Source organism: Littorina saxatilis, linkage group LG1 (genome assembly GCF_037325665.1).
Source record: "Littorina saxatilis isolate snail1 linkage group LG1, US_GU_Lsax_2.0, whole genome shotgun sequence".
NCBI lineage: Eukaryota > Metazoa > Mollusca > Gastropoda > Littorinimorpha > Littorinidae > Littorina > Littorina saxatilis.
This window is the reverse complement of record NC_090245.1, coordinates 47264859-47276351: the sequence shown is the minus strand read 5'-3', so window position 1 is coordinate 47276351 and position 11493 is coordinate 47264859. Positions and strand designations below refer to the sequence as shown.

General features: G+C 41.2%; 1 long non-coding RNA gene across 1 annotated transcript; it reads left to right on the top strand.

Moving 5' to 3' along the window:
• The first annotated feature begins 227 nt into the window (after positions 1 to 227).
• Positions 228 to 3985, top strand: LOC138971647 (uncharacterized). Its single transcript, XR_011457324.1, has 3 exons — positions 228 to 606; positions 1734 to 1913; positions 2345 to 3985. It is a non-coding gene; the product is annotated as an uncharacterized lncRNA (long non-coding RNA).
• The last annotated feature ends 7508 nt before the right edge of the window (positions 3986 to 11493 follow it).

Below are 11493 nucleotides of genomic sequence, written 5' to 3'. Positions count from 1 at the left end.
ACAAACTTGCTTGATTTCATCCGCTGACGTAACTTATTATTGACTAAAGTAATTCTTGTATTACCGTACGTATCTGAGGAATAATCTTGCTTGATTTCATCCGCTGACGTTATTATTGACGAACGTAATTCTTGTATAACTGTACGTATCTTAGGAATAATCTTGCTTGACATTTCTACATTTTAAAGATCTCTCTGCTCAGTCCATTCGTTTTGGACCAATATTTTGGCATTAAAGGAAAAGTCCAAGGTTTAGGGTCACTTTTGATATGTTGACCCTCTTAATTCATCAACCACAAATGCGTGTGTAAAAATGAACACAGAAATCCAAAAAGTATACTTTGACTCGTTTTTTGGTTGTTCTGAATCGTTCCATCGCGCGCGCAGTCTTGGCTCATGACCTTGTGCACATACGTGTGCTACGTCACGAGCCTTGAACAACAAACATGGCCGGCTCAAGCAGTGAGGAAGACAAGTGGAATACGGACCGGTTTTCAGCCAGCCTGAGGTTTTAGCGTGCCCGTTTGAGCCTCTTCGTCGTCAAAATGCTGGCGAGGCCACAAGGAACTGCTTGAAACAGAGCCAGCATAAGCAGCAATACGAAATGGTATGTGATTCTCTTTGTTGTGATGTTGACACACGACTAGTCCGTAGTCGCTACCTCTTGCATGCTAGATCGAAGTCAGGTGTGTTTTTCACAGATCAGTTGATGTGCTTCCACAGATCTGTAAGCATGTAAAGATCATTGATTTATGCTATTATTTCAGGCATCTGGTGTTGTTTATTTTCCTATCTTTAATCAAGGATTTCGTCCTTGAACTGCCCAGTTTAGAATAAATGTTTCCACAGTGATGTTCACACGCGACTATCCTTATTTTCTCTTGGAATTCTGAGTAATTTTTCAGTCACACAACAAAACATGTAGACAGCAAGTTAACATTGCGCAAAATCTGTTTCTTGCGGACAAAACTGCAATTATTCTGGTATTTTTATTTGCGACAGTAAGACACTACATGACATCGACACCACTAAACAGTGAAACTTTTTTGAAATGGCGGTGGGCTGCTTTCATGTGCTAATACTAATAGTGATCCTGACATTTTTCTTGCGAAACGGTCAAAGGGAAGTAATAAATGAATTTAGTTTTTTAAACGAGCACACGTGATTTCCGATCTCAAACTAGATCTGAAATCATAAGATTTTCTGAGCAGTGGCGAAACGCTGATGGCTAGTGATATCGCAAGCCGTTTTGGAAGCAAATAAGCACTGTCAGACATATGCTGAAACACGATTACAGCAGTTCAAACTTTTTGATCATTGATTTTTAGGAGTACGCAATGTCGGACAGTCACACTACAAAAAGACAATGCGTTAGTGCATAGATCGGTATTCTCAAACGTCACGAACAGACAGTACGTTGCTACTATATTATTTTACTGTATTAACAAAACCTCACAGTCCCATTAAAAATGTGTGGTGTGTGCCGAAAAGCAACCATATGAGATTCAGTCAGTGGGACCCTGAATCGACCTGGGGTTAAATCGGGTTATTGACTCTCATTGCATGAATTTTTAAACTGAATATATACATTACATGTACTACTGTTCGTGTTGTTTTTGTGATCCAGTGCAATTTCTGTGTATACCTTAGAATCTCAAGGTAATTTTTGAACGGGGCATACAGATGATACATGTTGCCATGATCACAGAGTGATACGTGTATTTTGCTTATCAGGTGTCAGTGCAGAAACTCCAAGAGGGAACGAAATTCAAATATCTGGAAAACCTGGATGAGGAGATAGACAGCCTAACAGCACATCCTCCTATGTTTGCTCGGACATCTACTACCTTCAAACTGCATAGCCTACTATGCGTACACACAGGAATATGGACGACTCAACATTGATCAAAATGGGTAAGTAACACAACACAAACAGATGATTTCCATTATGATAGATTTATTTATCTCAAAGTAAAATTGACAACAGAGTGTACAATTTGTTTTCAAATACAAAAATATCACATTGGGTTAAAAAAAAAACACCATCATATATCATTAAAACTATTCTTTATTTCTAAACACATACATATCAGCATAGTTTATTCATGTAAACATCCTCATTTCGGTTCCCAGTCTATCTGAAATCAAGGTAAGATATATGCCCCCAAAAATAGCGATCACACAGTGCTTCAGCATGAATTTGAAAACCTGCTCTACGTCACATAGACACAGCGTGTCTTATGATTCTATCCATCCTCTCCAAACAAACACGTACACGTTTTCTCTGGTACGAATGTCTTAAAAGCTCAAACTAAGCTGCTGTTTTATTCTGTCTTGCTTTGCAGGAAATACAGGCACGTCGCTTACCCATAGCAGGCAGCTGGTGCGCTAGCGAGTGGGGTTTCTCGGCAGAAGCATCAGAGTACCATTACCAACCTGTGCAGTCAAAACAATCAGAAATACTTTCCCAAACGGATGAAGAGTGGGGTTCAAACTCCCTGAGCTACAGAAGGCTGAAATATACTTTTACAAATCGTGTGACTGTGTTGAACAGATTCCTGCATGGTTTGAAGATGATACTGGGTTGTCACGTGGTCCGGTACATGGTTCACATTCTGCAACATTTTGTTCCAGACTTTTTCCACTGTTGGTCTACTCCTGCATCAGGTAGTCAGTCCATGAGCCGGTCAGCATAGCCTGTGTCCAGTATTGTCCGTTTGCCTGTTGCCTGAAACATGGTTGTTTTGAAGTAACTAACGATCTCTGCACACATTTTAACATGTGAATAAGAACAGAAAAAGTTTGTCAAAAGTATACATAGTTTAATTTGCATTTACTTCAAGGCCAGACTTTCTTCTCGTTCATTATTTCTTCATTAAGATTCTGAAAATTAACAAAATGTTTCCCCCTATCAAGGCCTCCTAAATTTTTTTTAAATGCAGGTCGGTTTTTTGTCATCTGTGCATTACTACCTCTTGCCACCCGTGCGGTCATTGCCACCAGGTATCTCAACAATCAAACCGTCTATACAGGCTTAAAGGCACGTCCTTTTTCAAAACAGGATTGCTCACTACACAGATCTGCGAAGACTTTTACAGAAAAAAAAATCTCTTGACTTGAACATATACCAGGAATAAACATCCTGACTGGTTTTTGGAGCTGCCGGGATTTTTTTAGGGAATGTTTTACACGTGTGGCGTTAAAGAAATTAATTCATAAAATTCTACATTCCCAAAGAGAGTACCCATACAGAGTGTTCAGTTCTGGTATTTTTCAAAACGGAAGGATGGCCATATCCCATGTAAAAGCCTGGTAAGATTTGAGATTTTGAACTCAATCGTTTACACGGGAAGGGCTGTCCATTTAAGAGGACGCATCCATGCCTGGATGAGAAATACACTGATAACACAGAAAAAGCACGAGTTTAACCTGCATATTCACAAAACTGGTTCAGGGTAAAGGGAACACATGTTAGTTATTTTAAGAGAACATCACGAAGACCTAATTATTAAATTAAAGCCTTTCTGCACGAATGTACATCTTCTATGAATTATATTCTAAAACGCCACATGTGTAATTCATTCCACACACAAAATCCAGCTCCAAGAAGCAGTGAGGCTGTTGATTATTGGTATGTGTTCAAGTCGACAGATGATTTTTCCTGTGTAAACTGAGCCTTGGCAGATCTGATATAGTGAGCAAAGACCTGCATTTTTTTTTATACGTGTTCAGAGGCCTTGAAATGGTTAAACATTTTGTTTATTTCAAGTAGTCTTTATGAAGAAAAAATTAACAATAAGGAAGGCAAATGGGTTAAAATGCAAATTAGATTCCTTTTGACGAACTTTTTATGTTCTTCTTCACGTGTTACATTATGCGTACGTAGATCGCAAGATATTTTCGAAAAAATTCATAGATAAGCCAATCTGCAAACGGACACAAATTCACAATATTTATGAAGCCAATAAATTTGACTCAAGAACAAAGCTTATGTGTTTGAGGTAATGTGCATGGGTATGAATGTTGAATGAGTCCGTCAAAGATACCCTCCATGTCGCCTTTATACAGTGGAACCTACCATTAAAATTATACCACCTTAAATTACCTTGTATTGCTCTTTCAAATGTACTGCTTAAACTTCTTGAACATGCAACTCTTGCTGTCTACCATAAAGACCATCAGGTCAACAACATACTCGTGAATGTTTTGTTTTGGTCTATAATTAAAAATTTCAGAAAATACCCTTTTTTTATATTTTTTATTCGGAAGCATACTAACTTTATTTGAAACTACTTCGACAGATATAGTTTTGCAGGTTGACGGGAGGTGAGTTACGAAAGAAATTCAATCCATATGTCGCTCAGCACAGAAAGCATAAACGATTAACATGAGTAGAAATGAACTTGTACTTGTTTTCATAATGTATTATTTGGATGGTATCTGTCAAAGACACTTTCTCGTTTTTTTGCAAAGCTAGAATAAGACACTAATTTTCAAAACAAAACAAAAATCTTACGATGAATGGCACGTTGGCTTTCTCCTGTGGTGATTCTGGACGGTAGGAACAGGACTGGTCAACAGTTGCGTTGTGATCACGGAGAACCGGGAAATCTGGAATGGTCACGTTGTCAGTGTCTAGTGACCTGTTCTGACCAGTGGCCGTGAGTGATGATGAAAGGTCTGGAAGTAAAAGAAGAGAGAAAATGAGTGTGAGTATAAATCAATTCGAAAGTATGCTTCTGATCTATACAGTACACTGAACATTTAGACACCCTCTGGAAGTCGTCTAGATGTGTATCCATGTTGTAGCAATTAGACTGGTTTTGCGTCTCTCAGTCAAGATTAATTCCCTGCACAATTCGTAATCTTCTTGTCTCTAGCATGCAGGTGTCTGTTTACCTTACCGGTTGCACATCCACCAAAAGTTTAGATCTGGTAAAAATAGCATTAAACCATGATTCCAGCAAACGCTGCCAATTTCATGAATTGTATGAGGGGATAGTTTGCGACTGAATAGAATAGATAACGTGACACACGCATTGTCTTACGTGTCCACAACCCTGACTACTTTTTACTCTTACTCTTAGCTCAGTTCAGCTCAGACCGTTCTGTAAGTTGTAACTCTGTAGATCTAGCCTGTGGCGCATCTGTACTCCAGCGAATATCAGCTGGACCCAGACACACTGTTCTGCACCAATTCGTATTCGCTGCGCAGCAAAACAATGTTTAGGTATGCATGAAAATAAAAGCATGTACTCTGACCTTCAACGCATTCCTTCTTGTGAGATAATCCGCTGTTCGTATGTCGCCTCGGAGTTTCGATGGCTCGTCGTAATACTGCCCTCTCCGGAATTTTATGAAGGGAAGACACTGCCAGGGGTCAAAACATTTGTTTCAGGGATGAAACGCCAACTTTTGTGCTGCAGAAAAATGGCGAAATCTGTGTCCAGAAAGTGCCCGACACTTTGAAATCTGCACGCTTGTGCTGCACACATCTCTTCCATTTCCACAAGAGACTCAGAGTTTTATGAGGGAAAGTGTGCTATGAAATGCCTGGGGACATTGACGAGTTGTTGCAGTTTGCGGCTGCTCTCCACCGAGGCATTCTTTTCGGGCATACAGTGGTGACTTTTCTGTGTGAAAATCAAGCTGGTACTAGTGGTAGAATCAACACAATAACTTGTGACGTCACAGTGCACCGACGTCACAGTGCACCGAAAACCACGTGACCACTACTTGACCCCAGGCAACTTGTCTTGGTTAGCCCCGCAACACTAAATCTTCAACTACAACAACAACAATTTTTTTTCAATTTTTAAAATATTTTTCCAGAGATGTTTGTAACATTTGGCATTCGATTTTCAAGTTTTTGGGCATATTTAAAAACCTTGGACTTTTCCTTTAAATGCTTTCATATTTATGTATGTTCACGTTGCAGATCTGTTATACACAAACATAGTGTCGAGAAGCCCCGACTGATTTCGACCGATGCTGAACACCGTCAGTCAGGAAAATAACACAACTCTTGTATCTCGTATTGATAGATTTCGAACACGTTCACGCGATCTCCACATCGACATTACAAAATATGCCTATCTGAACCTGATGACTATTCATCATATGGCAAGGGACGTAACTCGAGTTTGAGCCCAAAATACTCATATTCGTGTTACCTTACTCTGATCTGGCAAGCTTGAGTTTTTCAAAGTCCCATTGGATGGCTCTCGCAGAAATTCTCACCACAGTGGGATTTAGTCGGCAGAGTCCAACACAAAATCTGCTTTTATCATGCAACTGTCACGTCAGAGGATCAAAGGTAAAAGATGTGAAATCTCTACATGTGCCTCCCTCGACAGGATGGTTCACCAAAGCAGTTTTTCTGTATAACAGCAGAAATCAGCAACTACGCTGTAACGTTTTCTATATATAAAGGAGTCTTTGCTCCGTCAGCGATTTCCATGTCTTTCAATTTGATCTTTCAAATACTAAGGGATGGATCAGACGGAGTTGGGGGAGGGAGAGGGAAAGTGTGTGTGTGTGTGTCTGTGTGTGGGGTGTGTGGGGGGGGGGGGGGGGTCCAGGGGACCAGAAACAACCACCCTCCCCCTGAACCGGCAAATTGACCTATTTCTCAAGAGAGACCCAAAATGTCATTTTAAAGATGCTAAATTTCAACAGCATCTTGGGGGCAAGGCCCCACCTGACTCCCCCTCCCTCCACCACCGCCACTCCGTCCCTGTGCCCGTTGCCTCATTTTTTGACCCCCCCCACACACACACACACCTGCTCTTATACACTAGGTCCATCCTGATACTCAATATTCCACATTGCGTTCTCAATGTAAGAGGCAGTTCTGTTCTCTCTCTATATAAATGTGAAGAAGTGGCCTATTTGCTCAATCAGTAATTACATTTTCGCACCAATCGTGGCTTCTAATGCTCAATCTTTTCCGCACGACGTGCAGTTTTTTTGGAGGGGAAATCCCCTGTTCTGTTTTGAACGGTAGAAGACCATTCGATGATTATCTGTGTTGTTTTGTTGTTAAGCTGTGATAGAGATATAGTTTGTCTTTTAAAACTTGTAAATGATTCGGTCTTCGGGATTTAGTTTCTAAGCAAGAAACGAGAGAAATCCTGCATTTGAGAGCGCACGGTTATGACATATATGTCGAAAGGAGGCTGCTACAATATTTAAATGGTATCTCTCTCTATATATATATAATTAACTAGCTGTGTCAGAATGTTTGCCGTTATATTTGATTAACCTTGGTAGTAGTATTTTGTGCATTTATTTACCTCTTTCGTCTTTTTCTACGATACACATGTGACTTCTTCAACAAATAAAGTTTCATATTTGAATATAGCAGTTGTGTTCTTCTTAACACACACAGACACACACACACAGACACACACACACACACACACACACACACACACACACACAGACACACACACACACACACACACACACACACACACACAAACCACATTATAAGAAAAACATATTTGACTTTTTGTTTTTTTGCTTCATAAAAGATGGACTAATTTGCAATATAACATACCTGCATCTCATTCAACCAATCATAGGCACAAACATATTAAGTCAAAAACCATCTCTGCACATTTCACAGACTACATTAATACGGAGAATATATATCACAGATACACAAGAACACACACATGTTATCCTTCTTTTATAAGTAACTTATTCTTAAGTGTTCATCGTTTAAATAGAATACAGAATACGCAGTGAAGATGAAATACGTATTACAACTATTCTATATATACTACGTGTATATTGGAAAGAACTATCAAATGTTTGCAGAAAACGGTCAGTCAGTTTTGTTCCCCTATGGCGTGCTGAACGGTGCAAGTGTCTTTCTGCTCAGAAGCCAAAAAAGACGGGTTCTTAAGCAGTTTTGCCGGTAATAAGACAAACATTGAACACATCCACAACTCCTACCCCCAACGCCAATGGACTCATGTATACACTGACGGATCTGCCGACCAGGCTGTCAGAAGTGGTGGTGCCGGAATCTACATAAAGTACCCAGGAGGTCGAGAAGAAGAACACATCTCCCTCGCTACCGGCCTCTACTCCACCAACTTCAAGGCTGAAGCAGTAGCGCTCCAGACAGGTGCAGCCCACATTGAGCACAGTCCACTCTCCTCCAACAACGTTGTGTTCTTCAGCGACGCAAATTTAAAGTCAGTCCTGCAGGCCTTAGACACTGCCAGAGACAAAGAACTGAATGACCTGTCATCCGCCTTGACCTCCCTGTGCAGAGCCCACTCAGTCGTGCTGCAATGGGTCCCCTCTCACTGCAACATACCAGGCAACGAAGCCGCAGATACTCTGGCAAAGGAGGGCACTACGAAGGACAAGAATGACAGATCAACCACCTTCGCCCAGGTGTGTGTGTCTGTGTGCTTGTCTGTGTGTTTGTGTGTTTGTGTGAGTGTAGTGTGATTCAGAGACACCTACTGGACAGATCTTCATGAAACTCAGTCTCCAGTTGGAAATGTCCTCCCTGCTGTGGATGGTAGGAGCGGGGTTTTGGACAGGGAGGACATTTTCGACTTGAGACGGAGTTTGAGGTAACGTGATGCATTATAACTGAAATACACAATTAGTAGTGTCCCAATATGCAAGTGTGTTCGAATCATCAACTGATAAAAAGTGTGTCCGTAGTTTTTGGATACGCGTCGCAGTGTTAGCTGTGTACGACCTCCCACAGTCCAATGCCGCGAATTGTTGTTACAGCCCCTGACTTTTTTTTATGTACGGAATCCTGTAGTCTTTTTGTTGTTGTTAAATAAATATTTTGCCAAACGTTATGACATGTTGGGATAATTGAACGAGTTTTAATACACATTTGCTGAGCACCTGTATGCTAAAAGGAAATGTCGCTTGTTTTTATCAAAACTCAAAACTAATTTTCAATGTTTATTCGTGCAAACCGTCACACAAACATGCGTGCCTCTGTGAGTATGCTTTCGTAGTTCAGGCTAGATTACAAGTCAGCTGTGTTAGGGTGCAAGCGTTTTGATAATTTACCCCACACCAAATCCCCCCCCCCCCACTCACACACACCCCCCGATACCTGTCAAATTCCCTCAGAATGCATGAACAATTCCGTTACCAGGGCCGGACCCAGGGGGGGGTTTCAGGGGTTCCGGAAGCCCGCCCCTGGAAAAAGCATGTACCTTGCTTTGAGTTTTTTTTTTTAATTTTTTTTTAATAAATTTTGTGTGTGTCTCTAACAAATTTTATTCAATGTGAAATCCGATGAGAAAAAGGTACCCGCCCCCCCCCCCCCCCCCCCCCCACAATGCTGCTCTTAACCCTCAAAACAAGGCCCAGAATGCACCAGATTGCACAGATTTTAACCGTTTTTCAAAAAATTTCCGGGGGAGCATGCCCCCGGACAGGAGACGCGCGCTTGTGGCTTCGCCACTTCGCTGATTTGCCCCCCCCCCCAAAAAGGAGGAACCCCGCCTTACAACTCATTTGGTCCGGCCCTGGTTACCTCAGATCATCACCAGGAAAAATTCCTCCGCATACTTTAGATATCAGATACCGACTTTAATATGTAATGCGCTTCAAAATCATATTCGCAAAGAGAGAGAGAGAGAGAGAGAGAGAGAGAGAGAGAGAGAGAGAGAGAGAGAGAGAGAGAGAGACAGACAGACAGACAGACAGAAAAAGAGAGAGAGAGAGGGGGGGAGAGAGAGAGAGAGAGAGAGGGGAGAGAGAGAGAGAGAGAGAGAGAGAGAGAGAGAGAGAGAGAGAGAGAGAGAGAGAGAGAGAGAGAGAGAGAGAGAGCTGGACACGAAGAAGAGAAGCTACAATCGCCCCAGGCCATATATACTCTGTTTCCTGAGCCTGGACCATTGAGACGGTTACCTCATAGATCTGTTCATTCTTCAGTTTGTCGGTGTCAAAAGTCAACACAACCGTTCTTTGTCCCGTTCCCGTACCAACCAAGGGCTGCTGCCACAACAATGGAACGCTGCGCAAACGGCCGTTCATGAGAGGGACTGCTGTAACAGCAAAACTAGCGTGAAACATAAGTAATCAATTTATCCACTTGACTATATTCACAACAGGGACCTATCACTCTTCTTTGCATGTTTTTATGGCTACGGATTTTCTCAATACTCTGCAACACATGTAACCCAAATTCAACATGTGCCCGTACAATACCGCTTCTTTTATGAAAACATTGCTTCGGCCATGTTGATTTTAATCAACCAATTTTCTTGTTGGAATTGTAAATCGGTTTGAGCTGTAAATCATGACTTGCGTTATAGAAAAGTGTTTTCTTTTCTATTTTTCATTGTTAGGTGGATTTCAGCGTTTTAGTACAAGCAGTGGCTAGCAAAGATTCACTCAATTTGTGTGTGCGCTTGAAAGCGCGCACGAGTTTGTGTGTGTCAATGTGTGTGTGTGTGTGTGTGTGTGTGTAAGTGTGTGTGTGTGTGTGTGTGTGTGTGTGTGTGTGATCAAAAGTTGACGAGGGCGGGCGGGGGAGGGGGAGTGTTTGGTGGGTTGGGATTGCGCCGGGGCACTAAGGACACTAATTGTTTGTAGTGCGATTCAGGCAAAACTACGGGACAGATGTTTATGTAACCTTGCAAACAAGTTTTCTGACCCCCAACCCTTCACCCGCATTCAAACACTTGGGTCAGTGCTCTTCCAACTGACCTGCTAGGGTCACAAATGATTTGTATCTTCACCTTTTTTCAGCCAAGATATGGGGTGGGGCGGGAAACATTTTTGAGTAAGAAAAAAGGAAACGCGTTAAAAAAAATTTTTTTAAAGGTATTGTGAACAGTGAACTTATCTGTATTCAAATGTGGTTATAATTTGTGATGACATTTTGTGTTATAACGTTTTTACCACTAAATTAAAACAGTCTGGTTTTCTTCGCGTTTTCGATGTACACTCTTGATTTATAAATACTGACACTCATCTTACAAACTGTTTGATCCACCCTGGTGTGTGTGTGTGTGTGTGTGTGTGTGTGTGTGTGTGTGTGTGTGTGTGTGTGTGTGTGTGTGTGTGTGTATTTGTGATTAGTGGGGTGGGCGGGTGGTGGAGGTGGGCTACTAAAGGAGTGATAATTTTATGTGTACGCCCTCGAGAAACCTCGATCATTTTCTGAAAATGCACGTTGATAAGTACCGTTTTATGATAAAGTTATACTCTCCATTCATTTATATACACAAACTAATGTTCCATTTATTATTTGTAGAGCTAAATATGTCAGTTGGGATCATGTTAAGAATCGCAGCGTTTTTCGCAAAATCGTACTTGACAACCCCCAGTAAAAAAATTCTAAAAAAAAGTTAATACGTCGACCACCTCTTTTCTTTGTACAGATGTGTCCATATTGCTTGGAGGAACCTGTGCACAAAATGTGTAATGTTTCTTTCACGCGAATTTTTTTAAAATACGTTTTTACTACTAAAGGAGTGATAATTTTATATGA